This window comes from Bos indicus x Bos taurus, chromosome 11, assembly GCF_003369695.1.
Source record: "Bos indicus x Bos taurus breed Angus x Brahman F1 hybrid chromosome 11, Bos_hybrid_MaternalHap_v2.0, whole genome shotgun sequence".
Taxonomy (NCBI): Eukaryota; Metazoa; Chordata; class Mammalia; order Artiodactyla; family Bovidae; genus Bos; species Bos indicus x Bos taurus.
Genome location: NC_040086.1, coordinates 89,848,278 through 89,868,561, shown reverse-complemented (window position 1 = coordinate 89,868,561; position 20,284 = coordinate 89,848,278). Strand labels below are relative to the sequence as shown.

The 20,284-nt window shown below is 42.0% G+C and overlaps 1 long non-coding RNA gene across 1 annotated transcript in view; it reads left to right on the top strand.

The window, feature by feature from the left end:
* LOC113901594 overlaps nucleotides 1–20,284 on the top strand; it is an 82,386-nt gene that overhangs the window by 41,990 nt on the left and 20,112 nt on the right. The gene's annotated exons all lie outside the window — the stretch shown is intronic.

Genomic DNA, 20,284 nt, shown 5'->3' with positions numbered 1-20,284 from the left:
TGGAGATGATTTAATCTTTCATTGAAAGAGTCATGTGAATCAAAGCAAGCAGTGGTGACCATGCAGGCAGTACTCGGCAGGAGTGAAGGAAGGACAGGAACCAGATTTGAGAGGATGACAGATTTTAAGAGCTTTGGAAACTGCTTAGCTGTGGCAGAGGGGGAGAAGGGGCAGGTGAGTGAGGCTTGCAGGACCACTCCAAAGCAGATGCCCCCAAATGCACCGGGTCAGGATCCAACAAGCCAGTCGGTAAAATTAGGCTAAAAACCAGTTTAGTTTACTTCTCTCTGGCTCTGTCGATGCTCCTACTGAGAACAGCAGCTCTTCAGATTCCCTGACTTCCACTTTCCCATTCTGTGAATGCAGCCGTGGCATCTCTGAAGTGTCCTCCTTTGTCATGATGCAGCCACTGCCTGCCACTTTCCTCTGGCCCCACTTTGTCTACTAGAGGCCTGGCCCTTTCCCCATCTGTGTTAGTTTTCTCCAGCCCCTATAACAAAACACCATAGATCAGGTGGCCTAAAGACAGCAAATAGAGAAATGCATCATGTCACAGTTCTGGAAGCCAGAGGTCCAAGATGGAGGTGATTCAGAAGGCTGTGGGGGGAGTCTGCTTCTGGCCCCTCTCCTAGCTGCTGCTGGTTTGCTGGCATCTTTGGCCTCCCTTGGTTTATCGATGAACCTCCCCCGTCTGAGCTTCATCTTCACCTGGTGTTGTATATGCGTGCAAGGCTGTGTCCAAGCATCCCCCTTTTATAAAAACTGCATTAGGGCCCACCCTGCTCCTGCCTGGCCTCATCTTAACTAATCACATCCACAACAGCACTGTCCACACATCAGGCCACAGCCCAGGTGCTGGGGGTTAGGACCTTGACATGTGCCTTCCCAAGGAACATGTTTCAGCCCATGACACCATCTGGTGTTAGGACCAGCAGATATACTCACCAGGACAGGGAAGACACTGCCTCCAGCGGCCCATGTTGGAGGCACCACCGTTACTGTTGATGAACCCCGAAGCTTCCACGCTGGGTATTCTCTCCAAGGGTAACATTACCTGTGCACGCAATGAGTGGTGTGGTGCTGCTGTGATCTCAGATGTTCCACCCTCCCAGGAGACCAGAAGGAAATGTTGTCCACTTGAGATTTGTCTTTAATACATCCCTCTAGCTGGGCAGTTGAGCATGACCCACAGAACTGGACTATTGGATGACTGAAGAAGAGACCCTTGTTTTGTCTAATGATCCCTGTGATGGCTTTCCATAGAACATGGACAGGTGATGAAAAGGCTGATACTGAAAACCACTGTTCAGCACATCACTTCACAAAGTCATATGGCGACATTCTGAAAACCACAGTCTTTTCATTGTCTCTCTTAGCCTTGCAAGGCCTTCTGTGTTTTATAAAACCTGAATGAAGTTAGGAGGAGATAACAATGAAGAATGGGTCTCATTCATATATCAAGGAAAAGTACCAAATGATTTTTTCAATTCTATGTAAAGCTACTGAGACCACTGTAGAACTCACTGGGTACATAATACCAGATTTGAGTCGGGAAGTTGTGCATTAAAAAGATGTTGTCAAGATTCAAGTTACTCCGTGGAGGATGGCATGGATATAGAGTGTCGACCATAGTGAATTCCCTGTCAGTGAATGTGGTCAAGTCCAAGGTAAATGATGAAAGGCCAAAGAGCTGGGCAGAGAGCCAGGTGGTGACTAACTCATCATGGGGGTTCAGTGTCTGTTGGAGGGATGAATGAATGAATGGAAGCATCATATGCATCACCCAAATTCATTGACTTTAAAGTGTCTCTTAACCCTGAGAATCTATGAGTCTATAATTATCTTGTCCCATATCAACCTGTGAAAAACTAGCAGTATTCTTTCTAAAATGTGTGTGCAATGTAAATTACTTTATTGATAGCTAAGCCATAGATTCATATTTTGGCATTCTGAGAGAGGAAATTCTCTCTGAATGCTCAATGCTGATACGTGTATTGGCTGTCTGGCATGCCATCATTCATGCCATCTGTTCTGGTGGCATTATGCCTAATTGCAAGGTGGCCTGACAGTTTTAAGGGGCTTTGCATGCCAATCACATTTGAGCTTAGCTAGCTAACCTGCAGAACTCAGAACATAACAAGCTGAAAAAAGTTGCCCTGCTGGTAGATCACAACTTCAAATGAAAAGATCATGCCTCATTAAAAATGGCCATGTTTTTTGAGTGTGGCAGGTACCCTTCAAAGAGTCTCTTGCATTTACCTTTCCTTCAGTGACCACTGCTGTGGGCAGGTCATGTGTGAAGAGGATATAATTGACAAAGATTCCGTCTTGTCCAGCCTGAATCACTGACAAGTTATAAATGCTCAGGATCCCTAAAACTCTCATGCTTGGGAATAAATGCAGCGACCTGCCAGAATTTCACAGCATTGTCTTCCTATAATGAGCAAACATCTGTTCACTCAAATCCAGTTTATCTTTTGGAAACGATGCAGTTGGAGGCTGGATGTGGGTGCATTTGCTTACCTCCTGGAATTGTCATGGAAAAGACCCAACATAAGCATTAAAATATGTAGATTGCAAAACAGGAAATTAAACTGCTTTCTTGACATTGAAAATCTGGGAGTGTACACTTAGGCTTACAGCTGCTGGTTACAGATGAGATAGTAGGCTCAGAGATGTTAAAAGACTTACTCAAAATCAAATAGGCAGCTTCTGCAGAACTGGGATTATATCAGCCAATATACTCTCCTTTCTTCCAACATTACTGGAATAATGATATTTGTTATTCTGGTTAAAATGGTCATCATGGCTCTACTCAAGTCTGGATTGACCATAATGTGTTTTTCCTTTTTACTTTCTCTCCCTTTAGTAGCTTTTTTTTTTTTTTTTGCAGTATCAACTCAACTGTCCATGCATTTAAACGTATGTCTTAAGTATTGTTGTCATTGTTTAGTCACTAAGTCACATCAATTCTGCAACCCATAGGCTGTAGCCTACTAGGCTCCTCTGTCCCTGAATTTCCCAGGCAAGAATACTGGAGTGGGTTTCCATTTCCTTCTCCAGGGGATCTTCCTGGCCCAGGGTTCAAATCTGCATCTCCTACTTGGCAGGCAGATTCTTTACCATTGAGCCACTAGGGAAGCCCTTCTTAAGTATAATTTGAAGATCTGATGTTTTTCATCTTATAAATAAACTCTTTGAGATATTTAATAAGAGTTAATATAAGTCATATTTTTAATGAAGTGATCTCTGTTTGGAGCTGAGCTCTCACTGTACCTGCTGCAGACAGATGCTTTTGTGTTTTCATATATTCCATAGTATAGTACTCAGTACATAGCAGAAGCACAATACTATTCTGTTCTGAATAGAGAGGAATGATGTGAATAAGACCAGAGAAGGTGGGAATGGAAGGAAAGGGAAGTAACATTGCCCATGACTGTGTACATGAATGATGGTGGCTTCCGAGGGCAGTGCTCCTCACACACTATTTCTAGGTATCATTCTCTATTTAAACACATTTGCACGCATGCATGACTTCAATACTGCATGCACTGAACTTGTCAGAGCCTAGTTAAGACTATATTTTTATCCCATTTTAAACCCACCTTACTGGTCTTCTTTACTTCATTTCTAAGTGGTTAGTTCTCATCCCTATTTTCATCATAATAATGTATTAAAATACACTCATTTGCAGTCATTAAAACCTCCAAGGTGGTCTAAGTCAGCATTTGTATCTCACTTCTATATTTCCATTGATCCCTACCCCAGGATTCAGGCCTGAATAAGGCTCTGCAGCCTTCCACGGGAAAGCAGGGTGTCATCTGCTCTGACTCTTCATCTCATGTTACTTTCTAGTTTCTTACACATGCTTCCTCTAAAGGAAGGAGCAGGATAAGGTCCTCTGTGATTAAGGACCTCTGTGCAGATTCTACAACATTGGTTAGTCACGCTGGCGCAAATGCTGTGGGTTTAACTGAAGTATAATTGGCTCCATGTCCTCCTTGTTCTCCCTGCTGATGTCAGATAATGCATTGATTGTATCAGATAATGCATTGATTTTGTCAAATAATGCATTGATTATGTCAATTCAGATCAGTTCAGTCACTCAGTCATGTCCAACTCAGCAACACCATGGACTGTAGCATGCCAGGCTTCCCTGTCCATCACCAACTCCTGCAGCTTGCTCAAACTCCTGTCCATTGAGTCAGTGATGCCATCCAACCATCTCATCCTCTGTCATCTGCTTCTCCTCCCACCTTCAATCTTTCCCAGCATCAGGATCTTTTCCAAAGAGTCAGTTCTTCACATCAGGTGGCCAAAGTATTGGAGTTTCAGCTTCAGCATCAGTCCTTCCAATGAATATTCAAGACTGATTTCCTTTAGGATGGACTGGTTTGATGTCCTTACAATCCAAGGGATGCTCAAGAGTCTTCTCCAGCACCACAGTTCAAAAGCATCAATTCTTTGGCTCTCAGCTTTCTTTATGGTCCAACTCTCACATCCATATGTGACTATTGGAAAAACGATAGCTTTGACTAGACAGATCTTTGTCGGCAAAGTAATGTGTCTGCTTTTTAACATGCTGTCTATGTTAGTCATAGCATTTCTTCCAAGGAGCAAGTGTCTTTTAATTTCATGGCTGCAGTCACCATCTGCAGTGATTTTGGAGCCTAAGAAAAGAAAGTCTGTCACTGTTTCTATTGTTTTCCCATCTATTTGCCATGAAGTGATGGGACTGGATGACCAACAGAGGATGAGAAGGTTGGATAGCATCACCAATTCAATGGACATGAACTTGGGTGAACTCCAGGAGATGAAAAGGAACAGGGTAGCCTGTTGTGCTGCAGTCCATGGGGTCCCAAAGAGTCAGACATGACTGAGTGACTGAACTGAACTGATGGGACCAGATGCCATGATCTTCATTTTCTGAATGTTGAGTTTTAAACCAGCTTTTTCACTCTCCTCTGATAAAGATTTCACTCTTTTCTGATTATGTCAGATAATGCATTGATTGCATCAGATAATGCATGGATTGTGTCAGATAATGCATTATCTGATGTCAGACTCTGTATTACACATGACCCAAAGTACCTTTAGTTCAAAATGAGTTCTCTAGATGAAGGATGTGTACTAGTACAATGTTTTAAAGTTTTTTTTGACAAAATGTGGTATTATCAATGTTTATGGGGAAGCAATGAGATAATGCCTCGGTATGGATGATGTTCAGTTGCTTTCCTGGGAGTCTTCTCTTGCCTATAGGAAACCCCCAGAATTCTTGCTCTCCAAAGTCTGCAATATATACACCTGCCAGGGGGAAATACAGACCTCTCCCAAGGGAAATGAAGACACTTGACAAGAGACGTAGGGCTGCCTGAAAGGAAAATGCCAGCACCTTCCAGTGTTAGAGCATCCTTCTCCAGTGGAAAGGCAGACACATCCCTATAGCAACACAGACCTTCCCAACAGCAGAGGTGTCTGCCACTGGAGTTACATTCACCTCTGGAGGTGATGCTGCGTCCACCACTTACCCAAGTGGAATCCAGGCCCCTCCTGAGAGCCCTCCTGTTCCCTTGGGGAGAGGCTAGTGTCCCCAGCCTCTCCCAGGTTTGTTCCTGACTGTGGGAGTGGTGCAGTTATTCCCAAGATGGGATGGGGGAACTGGCTGGCTCTTGGTCTTTTCTTGGGGTGGCACCCATTCTCTTCCTGAGGCACCTCACTTGCACCAGCCTGGTGGTGATCCTGGGGGCCCTCTGCCCTGTCTTCCCTTTTCTCTCTCCAGCTAGAGTTCATTTCTAGTATCTCCTTATTTAAAGTTCAAATAAGAATGATAGATTATCTCAGAACCACCTTTAACTGCTTCTTAGTAATTTCTGAAAAGGATAGGTCTAGCTACCATTTTTAGAAAGCGACACACTTGTCCATCTTGGTTCTCAGCTTAATGGCTCTAAAAATGAGGAAAAATGTATATCCAGTTACATTTATTTATATCCAATCTTGATCTTAAAACTCTCCAAGGTAGTTCTTAGAAAAAATAATATTTAATTACTGGTGTACGATAACACAGTTGAATAATTTTTCTAGGAATTCACTCAATCCCTGTGTTTAGGACTGTTTATTATATGATGACTCAAAGCAAACTTCAGTTCAAATGAGTTCTCTAGACAAAGGATGTATAATAATAGTACAATGTTTTAAAGTTTCTTTGATAAAATGCAGCATTTATCTTAACAATGTTTATGAGAAAGCAGTGAGTCATTTTCTCAAAGGGAGGCAGAGATCACAACGCTATAGATGGTCCAGGTGCCATACGTGCAAATTGAAAGCCTGGGATTCACTTAGTTCTTAGTGAATTCACTTAGTTCTTACACACAAGTAGCAACACCATTTTGATAGCATTCCTGTAAAGGAATGGAAATTAAATGTATCTCAATGAGTTAATCTAGGGTTTGCACAATGTAGCATAATGTCTCCTAACTGACACATAGAAACATTTCTTTAAATTTGTGAAAGAAAAATGTGATTTATTAAAATCAGTCTTACCTAAGTAAATACATTTTGAACCATTCAGAGGATGAGATGGCTGGGTGGCATCACTGACTCAATGGACATGAGTCTGAGTGAACTCCGGGAGTTGGTGATGGACAGGGAGGCCTGGCGTGCTGCGATTCATGGGGTCACAAAGAGTCGGACACGACTGAGCGACTGAACTGAACTGAACCAAACTGAACCATTCACATCTCTCAACATTTCGTTTCAAGAAACCCGGATAAATATTATATCCCCATATAATGGATGGGAAAATTGATCCCAAGGAGATATTTGCTAAATAAGTAAGAACCTTTCTTGAAAGACAAATCATAGCATCATAGTTTTTATCATGACTGGGGAGTGAAATCACTTCGCAAAGTGAGAATGTTCTCCGTGTGCTGTCTGGGTCAATTATCATCATTTGGCCGGTCCTTCTGCCTCTCACAGGGAGGCCATGTCAATAAGCCAAGCCCTCCAAGGCTTCATGTGGCTGCAATTAAGGTTCAGCCCTCCCCTGGGATTTTCAGAATCTGGGCATATTGTGGATAAATCCACACCATCTGAAAAGGTGGAGAGGAGAGAAATAAACAGGACAGGAGATTGCCAGCTTTCCATGAGACATGCTTGCTTTTCTGCAGCCTTCTTCGCTTCAGTGATGACTTTTATGTTCTATTGATTTTCATGTTATTTCCCATTTTTGAGCAGAATGGCTTGAAGCAATAGCAGCGATAAAGCAATGTTTCTGTCAGTCATCTCTGTCTTTCTCACTTACACACATGTTCTCTCCATCGCGTACATACAAACACACATAACTCTTGTGAGTGTTGAGTTTCCAAATAGAGGAAATAAGGCTGAGATTTCTAGGACAATCTAGGACCACCCCTCAAAGCTTTTAGAATTTAGAACTGTTCTTAGAACACATCTGAAAAGGGATGAGCGCATTGAACTCCAGCACCTCTGATCTTGAGGGCTGGCATCATGGACCCGTCAACTTTTTCAACTTTGGCATTTTACCCAGAAATGTCCTCCCCCCCCCCCCGCCAGTTTCTGCCCTGTGTTAGGCCATGTGATAGTATTCAAGAGTATCTGTAGAATAATCCTGAAGAGGACAGCAGGGCAGAGTCAGCATAAAGCCAGGAGGAGTTAAAGGCCAAGGGCCATGGTTGACAAAATTATAAGAAGCCCACCTGGTTTACACACCTGGTGTAATCCTTAGGACAGTGAATAGAATGGATATCACTCCCACGATAAGATTAGATTACAAAGCAGAGCTGGCCCTAAGGTAGAATGTCCTGGGAAACACTGAGCTAAAGATGAGCCCTTATAGGTGATAAGCCTAATCCTGAACGTATGCGTGCTCAATTGTGTCCAACTGTTTGGGACCTCATGGACTGTAGCCCACCAGTCTCCTCTGTCCTTGGAATTCTCCAGGCAAGAATACTGGAGCATGTTGCCATTTCATTCTCCAGGGGATCTTCCCAGCTCGGGGATCAAATCCCCATCTCCTTCAAGTCTCCTGCATTGGCAGACAGATTCTTTACCACTGAGCCACCTGGGAAGCCCCTCATCCTGAATAAAGATGAGGAAACCAAATACATAAATAAGAACAAAGTTTGAACAGGGAGATTTTACGTGAGGAGGATACTTTATTTCTGGCTTTGAGATGGGGGGGACCACCTGGCAGGGAAGATAGGAGGCCTCTAGGAATGAGTGGTACCAGCTGTGAGTCCTTCAACTTTGTTCTTCTGTTTAAAGATTATTTGGCTGTTCTGTCTGCGCTGCATCTCCCTGTGAATCTTAGGTTTGGCATGCATTTGTTTTTCCTTAAGATTATTTATTCTACAAAAAAAAAATAAATAAATAATTTTCTTAGGTACAGAAAGCAATTCCATCACCATTTATGGAAAATGAAAAAGGTTTTGATGCCGGAACACTGAATCTTGAGTCCTGTGTCTCAATCACTTTACATTTATTGTCTCATGTACTTTCTTAGGGAGGCAGTGGGCTGGTTGAGAATAACTGGCTTAAGGGAAACACTGGGACTGTAGCTGAGAAGGAAAGAACAACCTGAAGGCCAGGGGTGAGAAACAGATAGAAATTCCAGGCCCGAGCGAAGCCACAGCCACAAGCATAAGTGATGTGGTCGAGGTGCCTGGCACACATCACACTACTTCACAGGCATGTACTGAATTAATTACTAGGTCAAGGTCAAGAATCTGAGTAATGGTGTGGGATTCACACGGAGGCTCTCTGAGCCATGTGGAGGGCCAGAGGGTCATTTCTGTGAGGGTGTAGCTGTTGCCTGGGTCCCAGAGCAGCTGAGTAATGAAAGTATACAATCTACATTGTATAATTGTGTCCTCCTCTCTTATTTCCCTTTAAGTCCAGTTCTTTTGAACCTAACCGCGACACACTCTTATGACATTTGATTACTGGCTTTTCAAGCACAACATAACACAGTCTGTTTTCATCTGCTGTTTGCTTAGTGCTCATCAGATGCTGGCCACCCCCAGCAGCCTCTCAGTGGAAGGGCACTGCCTAGAGATCAGCTCGGGTCTGCATGCTAGTGTCTTAGCTTGTTCCGATGCCGTCAGAAAATCCCACGGACTGTGTGGATGGTAAACAGCAGAGATTTATCCTTCACAGTTCTGGTGGCCACAAGTCTAAGATGGAGGCACCAGCAGGGTCTCCTTCTGGTGAGGGTCCTCCTGGTTCACAGTTCATACCTCGTTTATGGAGGAAGGGGCGATGGAGCTCTCTGTGTCCTGTTTATAAGGATCTCCTAGAACTAACGCAAAAAAAAGATGTCCTTTTCATCACAGGGGACTAGAATGCAAAAGTAGGAAGTCAAGAGATACCTGGAGTAACAGGCAAGTTTGGCCTTGGAGTACAAAATGAAGCAAGGCAAAGGCTAAGAAAGTTTTGCCAAAAGAATGCACTGGACATAGCAAACACTCTCTTCCAACAATGCAAGGGACGACTCTAAACATGGACATCACCAGGTGGTCAATACCGAAATCAGATTATATTCTTTGCAGCCGAAGATGGAAAAGCTCTATAGAGTCAGCAAAAACAAGGCTGGGAGCTGACTTTGGCTCAGATCATCATTTCCTTATTGAAAAATTCAGGCTCAAATTGAAGAAAGTAGGGAAAACCACTAGGCTATTCAGGTTTATAAGAACATGAGTCCTATTTATGAGGGTTCCTCCCTGGTGACCCTCCCAGCTCCCAAAGGCCCTATCTCCTAACACCATCACATGTGGGGTTGAGGCTTCAATATATGAATTTGGGGAGAACGCAAGCATTCAGTTTCAAGCACAGGTCAAATGACATAATCTTTCCATGACTCAATCTCTTTGTCATTAAAAAACATGAATAATCGTCACACCTACCTCATAGTTTGTTTTGAGGATTAGATGAGTTTGTATATGGAAACTACTTAGAATAACCTCTGTCATGCTGCTGCTAAGTCTCTTCAGTCGTGTCCGACTCTGTGCGACCCCATAGACGGCAGCCCACCAGGCTCCCCCGTCCCTGGGATTCTCCAGGCAAGAACACTGGAGTGGGTTGCCATTTCCTTCTCCAACATCTGTCATAGATAGTATTAATCTAAATACATATTAATATATTCCACTGTTCTGAAAGGTATCTGAAAAATTATACTTCTCATTTCTCCAGGGATTTAAAAAGTACTTAGGTAGATATAATGCAGACATGAAATAACCGGAGCATAACTAAGTAATAAATCTTGTTTAATTGCCTGTAAGTACAATGGGTATCAGGGCTTCCCAGGTGGTGCTAGTGGTAAAGAACCCACCTGGCAATGCAGGAGCTGCAGGAGACGCAGGTTTGATCCCTGGGTCGGAAGATCCCCTGGAGGAGAGCAGGGCAACCCACTCCAGTATTCTTGCCTGGAGAATCCCATGGACAGAGGAGCCTGGCAGGCTAGAGTACACGTGGTCGCTAAGTCAGACACGACTGAAGAGACTGAGCATGCAGTGGTTATTCAGAGGTCGAGAGAGCATCTGGAATAGGCACAAGCAGAGAAGATTCCTAAAGAGGATCAGGAGTCATCCTCAAAATACAAGATGCCGCTTTTTTCTGCTACACTGTTTCTCCTCAAGTCCAACGTTTTTGGCAAGAGCAGCTACTGCCCTAACTTCCCCCTCCTGTCACATTATGCAAAATATTGCCATCTTTAAACCTTGGCCAGGAGCATTTGTGCAGTTATATGAGGAATGGAATGTGTATTCCAGAGGGATCTAATTCCATATATCACTCAGCATCTAAATAGCATTTTTGAGTAGGTTTTAGGGTTCTTTGATTAATCCTCTCCCCCTGACAGGTTTTAAATAATCTATTCAGGATGTTTAGAGCTTAGCAGAACCTAAGCACCACAGTCCTATTCCGGAATTTCTCTCTGTGGTCACTGCTACACATTATTCTCCATGGTCAGGGTGCGGAATGGTCTTCCCTGGTGGCTCAGATGGTGAATCCGCCTGCAAGGCAGGAGACCTGGGTTCAATTGCTGGGTTGGGAAGATCCCCTGGAGAAGGGAACGGCTACCCACTCCAGTATTCTGGCCTGGAGAATTCTGTGGACTGTATAGTTCACGGGGTCGCAAAGAGTCAGACGCAACTGAGCAACTTTCAGTTTCAGGGTGGGGTGCACCCAGCACTCGGTCAGGAGGACTCACTCCAGCCAGCGCTGTGGGTGCTGACCTGCTGGGCTCCACCAGCATCTGCATCAGGCGGTGTGCCTTCTCTCTGGCTGGTCCTGCTTCCCGGACACACTGAGTCTTCTTGAGAGGATTTCTTCTGACTTAGGATGGTTCACCTTATTTTCTGACGTTATGACATGCATGCAGTATAAACGGCACATGAAGTTTGAATTTTGATTTTTTCCACGGTGAGAGACATGCTGTGAGAAACCCTCTGGTGAAGCTGGGAAGGGACAGTCCCAGCTCCTGTGAGCCACGTGATCCAAAGGGTAAGTAGCTTCCACCCTGACAACTGTTCTGCACCCAGATGACACTTCCAGCACAGTATTCAATAAATCACAGGAGATTTTCAGCACTCTATTATAAAACAGGTTTTGTTCTAGACAATTTTACCCAACTGTGGGCTAATGTCAGTGTTCTGAGCATGTTTAAGGTAGTCAATGACAACTGACTCCAGTACTCTTGCCCGGAAAATCCCATGGACAGAGGAGCCTGGTAGGCTGCAGTCCGTGGGGTCTCGAAGAGTCAGACATGACTGAGCGACTTCATTTTCACTTTTCCCTTTCATGCATTGGAGAAGGAGATGGCAACCCACTCCACTGTTCTTGCCTGGAGAATCCCAGGGACGGGGGAGCCTGGTGGGCTGCTGTCTATGGGGTCGCACAGTGTCGGACACGACTGAAGCGACTTAGCAGGAGCAGCAGCAGCAGGCTACGTTAAGGTGTTAGGTAAATTAAAGCATTTTTTACTTACAATGTTTTCAACTTCTGATGCATTTATCAATCTCTACTTAAATAAGTCTGATAAGTAGATAAAGATCTGTACATAAAATAATACATATATATAGAATACATTTATACTTATATATTAAATAGAGTATAGGAACTATTTTTGGAATATTAAAATAGAGTTTAATATTTTTAATTTTAATTTTAATATTTAAAAATATTAAAACTATTTTTACATAGTTTTAATATGTACAATATACAAATTGTTATGATTTATCAGGTTTATATAATGCCATCATAATTAAAGATCTGTACATAAAATAATACCTATATATATAATACATTTGTGATTATTATAGATAATACAGGAATATATGTCACATATAATATACTTGTATAATCTATAATATGCACAATATAAATATACAACATATTTATACATTATATATTATATATCATGTTTTATATACATGTATTAAAAATCAAGAGTCTTCCATTCCAGAGACAGTAAGAGCATTATTTCTCTTTGGAGGCAGCGTGGTAAATAATTAGCATGTGTATGTTGAGTGGAGGACAGAAGATATTGTAGAAAAGGAGAGGTCAGGCAGCAAGCAACAGCTAGGAGCAGGAATCTACCACTGGCCACTGGAGAGACTCCCTGTGGGTAGGATAACATGGTAAGGAAGGGTCTGCCTTTTGGAAAGAAGCTGAGATTTCTTGGCCTGCATTTGCCACATCTGAACTATCTAGTATTGGGCAAGCCTCTTTGCATTCTTATCTGCAAAATGAGATTAGTAACACAACTTATTCCATAGCATTGGTGAGAAGAAAAAAATTGAAAGTAAAAGAAATAGAATAGTTGTGTTAGGACATTGCATAACACAAGATAACTTTGTCATAAATATCAGCTTTAATCATTATTATTTTATCCACTTTTAAATGAAATGTTGAGAAAACAGCTGTACCAGACTTTGATAGATAACAGAGCATTTGAATCATCCAACTGACTCCACATGTTTGGTTCCCATTCTTACTAAAACAATTTCTGATTTTGCTTCTTTCATAGCTCAGTTGGCAGAAAATGAATTCACGTTCACACTGAAATGAACTTTCCAGCCTGTGTGACACAGCTTTCCCATTAGAAAGGAACATCCTGACATTATGGTTCTGGCATTAAGAACTGAATCAGTATCATTTAATTCCCCTGAGACAAATCTCTCCTGGGTATAAACAAGAGTGGATTTCTGGTCAACCTCCCACCTCCAAGCATTTTGAGTTCATTTGAGCAACATCAATAAATGGGACCTTTAGTGGTCACCTGTGGTGCTAGTTCCCACATCTACTTAGAACCCACTGAAGTGTCCCCAGGACACCCAGGGGAGTCCTATGCACACTGAAGTAAGTGGGAAAGGTTGGTTCCATTGGCCTTGCTTCCCTGGGGTTTGTTAATCATAATATGATCTGATACAAACATCTTTGTTCATTATTCTTCCCAGCAAAACACCTACAAAGATACCCATCTGATTGTTATATCCTGTATTTGAGCTCTTGCTGCTGGACAGGCTGCAAAACCAACTGGGAGGTATGCAATCTGTTATAGGTTGAATTGTGTCACCCAGAAAGATATGTGAAAGTCCCAACTCCCAGTGTCTCCAGATATGATCCTATGTGAAAATAGGGCCATTGAGGATAAAATTGGTTAGCATGAGGTTATGACGGACTGCAGTGGGCCCCAAACCCAATATGATTGGTGTCCTTAAAAGAAGAGGAGAGACACAAATAGGAGAATGACATGTGAAGACAGACACATGCTAACCAAGGAAGGCCAAGGATTGGTATTAAGTCTAGAGCTGGAAGTGGCAAGAAAGACTCTCTATAGACTTCAAGGGGAGGATGGTCCTGCCAACACTGTGATTTTGGAGTTTTCCTCTCCAAAACTGTAAAACAATAACTGTCTCTTGTGCTAAGTCTCCCAGTTTGTGGTGTTTTGTTCCAACAGCCATGCCCCCCACCAGCAGCCATTAGAACCCTTGGCCTCACTGACCCTGGATTTGCTTAAGGCACCATCCTATGCTGAGCATGTGTTTGACATGAGGTTGGAAAAAGGCAGCACTTCATCTTAGGCATCAAATACAAACAAATAAGAATATTTGGGATCCTAATGTGAAAATGCCTGTTTCTATTAGTTGGCTCTGATTAGCTATCTGCCTTTTCCTACTAAAAGGAAAATCCATGGCATAATTGAATTAGTCAGTCTCTTGTAAATGAATGGTTTAGAACAGAATGGCTTTATCAAGATATCCTTGTAGGATTTTTATCCCTCATTGATTCCATCCCAGTAAGTGCATACAATTCAACATCAAGAAAAAGAAGAATATGCTGAAGACGCATTATTTTATAATGCAGGAAAGCAGACCTATAGAGATTCTTACAGACTTTGAATGTCAGCCAGATTTTTAAAAGGGCTAAATTCTTCTGAGTTGTTTCTTATTTTGGGGAACTGGATCCATACAATAGTGAAAATTTTACCATATCGGTTAATATGATAGAAAAATGTGATGTATTGATTATCCTCTGATCAAATACTCCATCTCATAGAACTCTTGATTCAGACATTCTGACTTGACTGGATGGGTTATTAGCCAAGGAATAAACTGGCTGATCTCATGAAAGCATTATAGTGAGGGAGGTGCAGTTGTTAAAAGAAAAAATAAAAAGAGCGCCATAAATTTTGTGCCCGGTAGCTCTTCATGCACTCACATTCTACACAGATGGCAGTGCATTTCAGTTGCAAAAGCAGCCCCTTATCACCATCTCTCTCTTTTGTGTACGTTACCGTGGCAAGCAGAGCCCAAGGCTATTGGCAGAGCTGAAAAAAAAAATTTTTTTTAAATGATTGCCACTGCTTTGGGATTAGGTAAACTGCGAGGAACCAGAAGCAGGGCTTTCCAGTTTGAGAGCTTGTGCATTTGCCAAATGAGTGGTTTTGAAAATTGGCCTTCCTTTGCTGAAACATGTTTTTCTACACTCTAAGAAACCTCCGCATAAAAGGGAAATGTTGTGTCAGGACACAGGAGGCAAATTGAACACTGTGTCTCCTACTTTTTCTTTATTTTCATTTTCTCTTGTGGAATGAAGACAGGCCAAATACAAGCCACATTTATATTCCACCACTCTTTTTGGTGGCTTCCAGGAGACAGTCTGGAGGCGGTTGACAGACTGACCCCACTTGCAGGAGCACCTACTATGCCTAAGAGACAGCTATGAATAACAGGTTGACCAGAAGTCCAGGTGAGCGGGGAAGCCTCCAGGAAGCATTTGAGATAGATGTTCAGTGACCTCAAGTTTATAGAACAGACTTTGACAAAGGCACAAGGGAATATTGTCCAAATGCCCTTCTTCCAGTCTCACGATTTTTGGCAGAATATATTGTCAACTAAGAGCCAGGGTAGTATGGAGGACCCCCAAAATAAAAATCTTGAAATCCTGGAGGTTTAAGTAAGGAGACCCTCCTTCCCAACTTGCTGCCAGAGGCAAAAGCTAGTTGAGTTGGAAGACTAGTTGCAGAGAGAGGGTGGGCAGTGGGGAGGTTGGTTCAGAACCAGTATCTACAGCTCACAAGTGGTAAAGGAGAGGAAGGCACACATTTCACCATCCTAAGAATCTAGATATGTGGCCACAGAGCCTGTCTCCTCAGAATAAGACTTTTGGACTAAAATCTAGAGCTTCTTCCATGACATCAACTTGCCTTCTCTTTTTATTAACCATGATAATGGAGACCAGAGATCTCAGATGTTTCATCTTTAAATGATCTGCAGCAGTTACTACTTGAAGGTAATTAATGGTTACCCTCCCCAGCCTGAGGGTGGGGGAGGGGTGATAAGCTCATGCTGTCTTGGCTCAGCATCCAGATCCCAGAAATTTGAATGAGGTATAGGAATCTATTTGGGAGCCAGGAGACCGCACATGGTTATTTATTTGTTATCCTACCATGTATGTTGCATGTCCATCAGCTGTTCTAGGCCCAAGGGAGCAGAACCAATATGCTGCTGCAGATGCAGAGGGCAGCCCCGGAAGGGGTGAGTCTGGCGTGGGGGCATTGGGGGAGGGGATGAACACAGCTCGGCTGCACGTGGCTGTTCTGGGGAAAGCCCACTTAGCACCTGTCATTTAATGAGAACTGAGAGGGAAAAACCGGAATCATTTTCTTACTATCTGATGATTGAGTCTGGTATGGAGACAATTGAGGGGAGGAAACAATGAAAACTCAGGAACCTGAAATATCACTGAATCTTCAAGGCAGAAAGCACTTGGTTATTGGCCCACATGCCTTGGGAAGTCCTGTTGGCCTGGGGCTGCCCTTGCTTTCCCATGGACAGGAGCCATGAAGCCTGAGAAGACATCACACTGTATGTCCATGGACTTCTGCACCTGTCCTGGTCTAGGTGTCCCACGAAGTCCAGGACTCCAGCATCCTCTGTCTTCCCTTCAAGAGGAGAGCTTAACAGCATTCCCCTTGAGTGTAGGCTAGACTTGCTTCTAAGACACAGAATAAGGAGGAAATGATGGTGTCTGACTAGGTCATAAAATCTATAGCAGCCTGAGTGGCCTTCTCCTCTATCTTTTTCTGTCTTTGTCTCTCTCTCTGTCTCACATACTCTCCTCTCTGTCCCATCACTTGATTTGAGGGAATCTGATTGATTTGTAGATGGGCTCACATGCCAAGAACTGATGCCTCCAGATTCCAGGCACATGAGGTAGCACCTTGGAGGCTCACAGTCAAGCCTTCAGAGGTTGTCACTCCTAGCCAACAGCTAGACCATCACCTTTCAGGATACCCTGAGCCAGAGCACTGTGCTAAGCTGAACCATTGTTTGTTCCTGACCCTAAGACGCTGTATGTTGTGCTAAACTTCCAAGTTTTAGTGGTAATTTGTCACAGGCCAGAGATAACTGATATACCCTGGACTCATCCTTTCACACAGCTTCTCTAGTCCCCTGGCAGAACCGCTCTTACCTGGGTTATTAGTAGATCCAACCTGCCCTCTGAATTCCTAAACCAATATACAAGGTCTTGAACCCAGAATCCAGCGTTCTTGTTGGCATCTAAGGGATTAGCTCGGAAACCTTGAATGGACCTTATTATATTGGTTACACTTCCTGGAAACAGCTTCATCCTGGTTGGTTGCTTAGGGAAAGTATAGGAAATGTAAGGGGTTTCATGAGAAGGTGAACGGCACTGAAGCTGAGCTCTGTTGTTCTTGAGTGGGAGTGAAGGGGTGGAGGTAATTTTAATTTGACAAACAGTGGGCATGGGAGTGAAGCAACCATGTAGTATCATTTATTCTGTGACAATCATTATTTCTTGACATTAAATTAGTATCATTTCCCATCGCAATTACAAAGGTGCTTTTTTTCTCCAGTCTTCAAAATAAAATTTCACCAACACATATTGAGTAATTACATGCCTGAACTCTGGCATTTTAAGTATGATTAAAACATTGAAATTCAATTCTATAAGGGACACAGACATCTCTAAATCCCTGGGTAACTAGATTAAGAGCTACTCTGGATATATAAAGGATATGTTAATTGAAATGCTTTATGGGAGAGAGATTGCATGAAGACGAGAAGACTTTATGGAAGAAGGGTGAACAGAGTAGAAATATGAAACATGTCTAGAATTCCAACAGGGTAGAAGTGGGGAAAAAAATATTCCAGGTGAAGGAAACACCCTAATCGGAGGCTTGAAGATGGAGGAAATACAATTTTAATGCAGACTGAATTATCTGAGTTATTCAGGAGATAAGACTGGAAGAATCCACATGGCCAATGTTGAAATATTCATAGGGGTCTGGCTCTTTCTTGCATTTTAAAACCTATTCCTATCAAATATCTCAACTTTGTTAATGCTGTCATCGTGGTATTCTATAGTTTTCCACGGTCTTTGAAACTTGCAAAACATTTGAGTTTCATTAGCTCATAGAAATTTACTAGAATGAATCAAATTTAGCAAACTGTTACAGCTTCTTCCAGTGGCAACAGAAGTGGAGAACAAGCTCAGAAACACAGAAGGGACTCATAAGACATTAATCATCGTGTTTCTTGGCACCGGTGCTGGTCACATCAAGAAGCATTGGCAAAAGCCCAAGAGACAATGAATATGCAACATTTAACCTTTTTCCTTCAAATGACAGGTACTCCTTTAGATGTGTTATCTGACACTCAGTATAACAGATACCCTAGAAAGCATGACTCTCTCTCTCTCTCTCTCTCTGCAGTCCCTAAATTTGAAGTCAAGTGGATCTGTTTACAATTCTGTGAAAATGTTCATATCTGATATCCCAGATATATTAAAAAATTCTGAATTTTTTAAATTTAAATAGTACAGTTCTTTCTGTACTGTTTCATATAGGCCTGTATGATTTTATTGATTCTTTTTTTTAAATGACTGGCTTTCTTATTTGTATTTTCTGGATTTGGCTGAAATTTGATGTTAATTCTTTTAAATGAATAATCTTAATGGGATACAGAATTTTCCATCATTAATTACTAAACTGCTAACTTTGTATCTGGATAATTGCTGCTGCTGCTAAGTCGCTTCAGTCATGTCCGACTCTGTGCGACCCCATAGACGACAGCCCACCAGGCTCCGCCATCCCTGGGATTCTCCAGGCAAGAACACTGGAGTGGGTTGCCATTTCCCTCTCCAACGCATGAAAGTGAAAAGGGAAAGTGAAGTCGCTCTGTCATGCCCGACTCTTAGTGACCCCATGAACTTCAGCCTACCAGCTTCTTCCGTCCACAATTAAAAGTTGAAGTAAATCCTTTGAGAAGTCCACACCTAAACCTAAGTCATTCAAATTCAGGGCCTCTCCATAATTATATTATGAAGTAAACATAGAATATGTTACTTTCTAATCATGACATTTCCTAAGCATCCCATGAGAGCATCATCAGGAGAGAAAATAAAAGAAATATTTAGTACCAAAATAGGCCAAGAGGGCAAAAAATGTTTCATATCTCATATCTGAACGTCTTACTCTTGGAGCTCTTGGTCTAAAAATGATATTTGTAGAGTGTTTTAGAGTTTAAAAAGAATATTCATCCCCTTTTTCATGTTATTCTTTCAGTATACTCTGAGTCATCATCAGCCTTATTTTTCTAATGGAGAAACTCAAGATCATAGAAGTTAAATAATTTATTTTGCTGGATTACGTTTTGCCTTAATATCTTTGAAGTAAGGATCCATCTCACAATTAATGCATTAGCAATTATGCCTTTGTGGTAGTATTTTCTTTCATATCAGTGTTACATATACATCTTCAAGTCAATAAAATATGCAAATTCTAAATTTCACGTGGCTTATGAGTAGTGTTTAAAATCAAACAAATTATTAATATAGTCTCTTCCCATGAAACTGCTACCTCACTCAAGATCATCTGTGAAAAATAAATCAACCAACAGAAAAAGATTTGAACACAGTGGATTTTGAGCTGCAAATACATCCATATTCAAAATATGCAAATATTATATGCTGCATTGCTTTTTAATAACAAAATATCAGTGCATTCCTATCAAATTTGAATTATCTATATCTTTTTGTTGTTGTTCAGTTGCTCAGTTGTGCCTACTCTTTGTGACTCCATGGACTGCAGCATGCCAGGCTTCCCTGTACTTTCTCCCAGAGCTTGCTCAAACTCATGTCCATTGAGTCGGTGATGCCATACAACTATCTTGTCCTCTGTTGTCTCCTTTTCTTGCCTTCTATATCTTTTAAATCCAGTGTAATTACGTAAACACTTACCAAGAGTGTCTTTTGTGCAGGAGACATTGCCCTTCCTTGTGAAACTTCTACATAGCTTCTTAAAATTGAGATTACACACTTATGAGAGAAGATGATGGGGAATATAAATTGATAAGCAATCCTACTATGTAAGGGGTTTGTGTTCAGAACTTTTACAGACTTTGCCTCATTAGAATTCCCTTTTTGTAGACGAGTAGACTGAGGCTTATAAAATGATGCTTTCCCCATGATATCAGAAATAAAATTGTTGAACTGAAAGTAAAATCAAATCTTCTCACTCACCAAACCAATTTTCTTCCTTTATTTCATGTAAGTAGGTAGCTCTTATATAAGATATGGAAAGAGACACACAATTATTTTGGGGTTTTGTAAGAAGAGAGTTTTGTAGTATATGGAGAAAGCTAGTACAAAATAATCTCTCCTCTAATCAAACAAACTTTCCTTTACTTTGTGAGCAAACCTCCTGCTGGGGGTATTTCTCAAGAGACATTCTCATCACAAG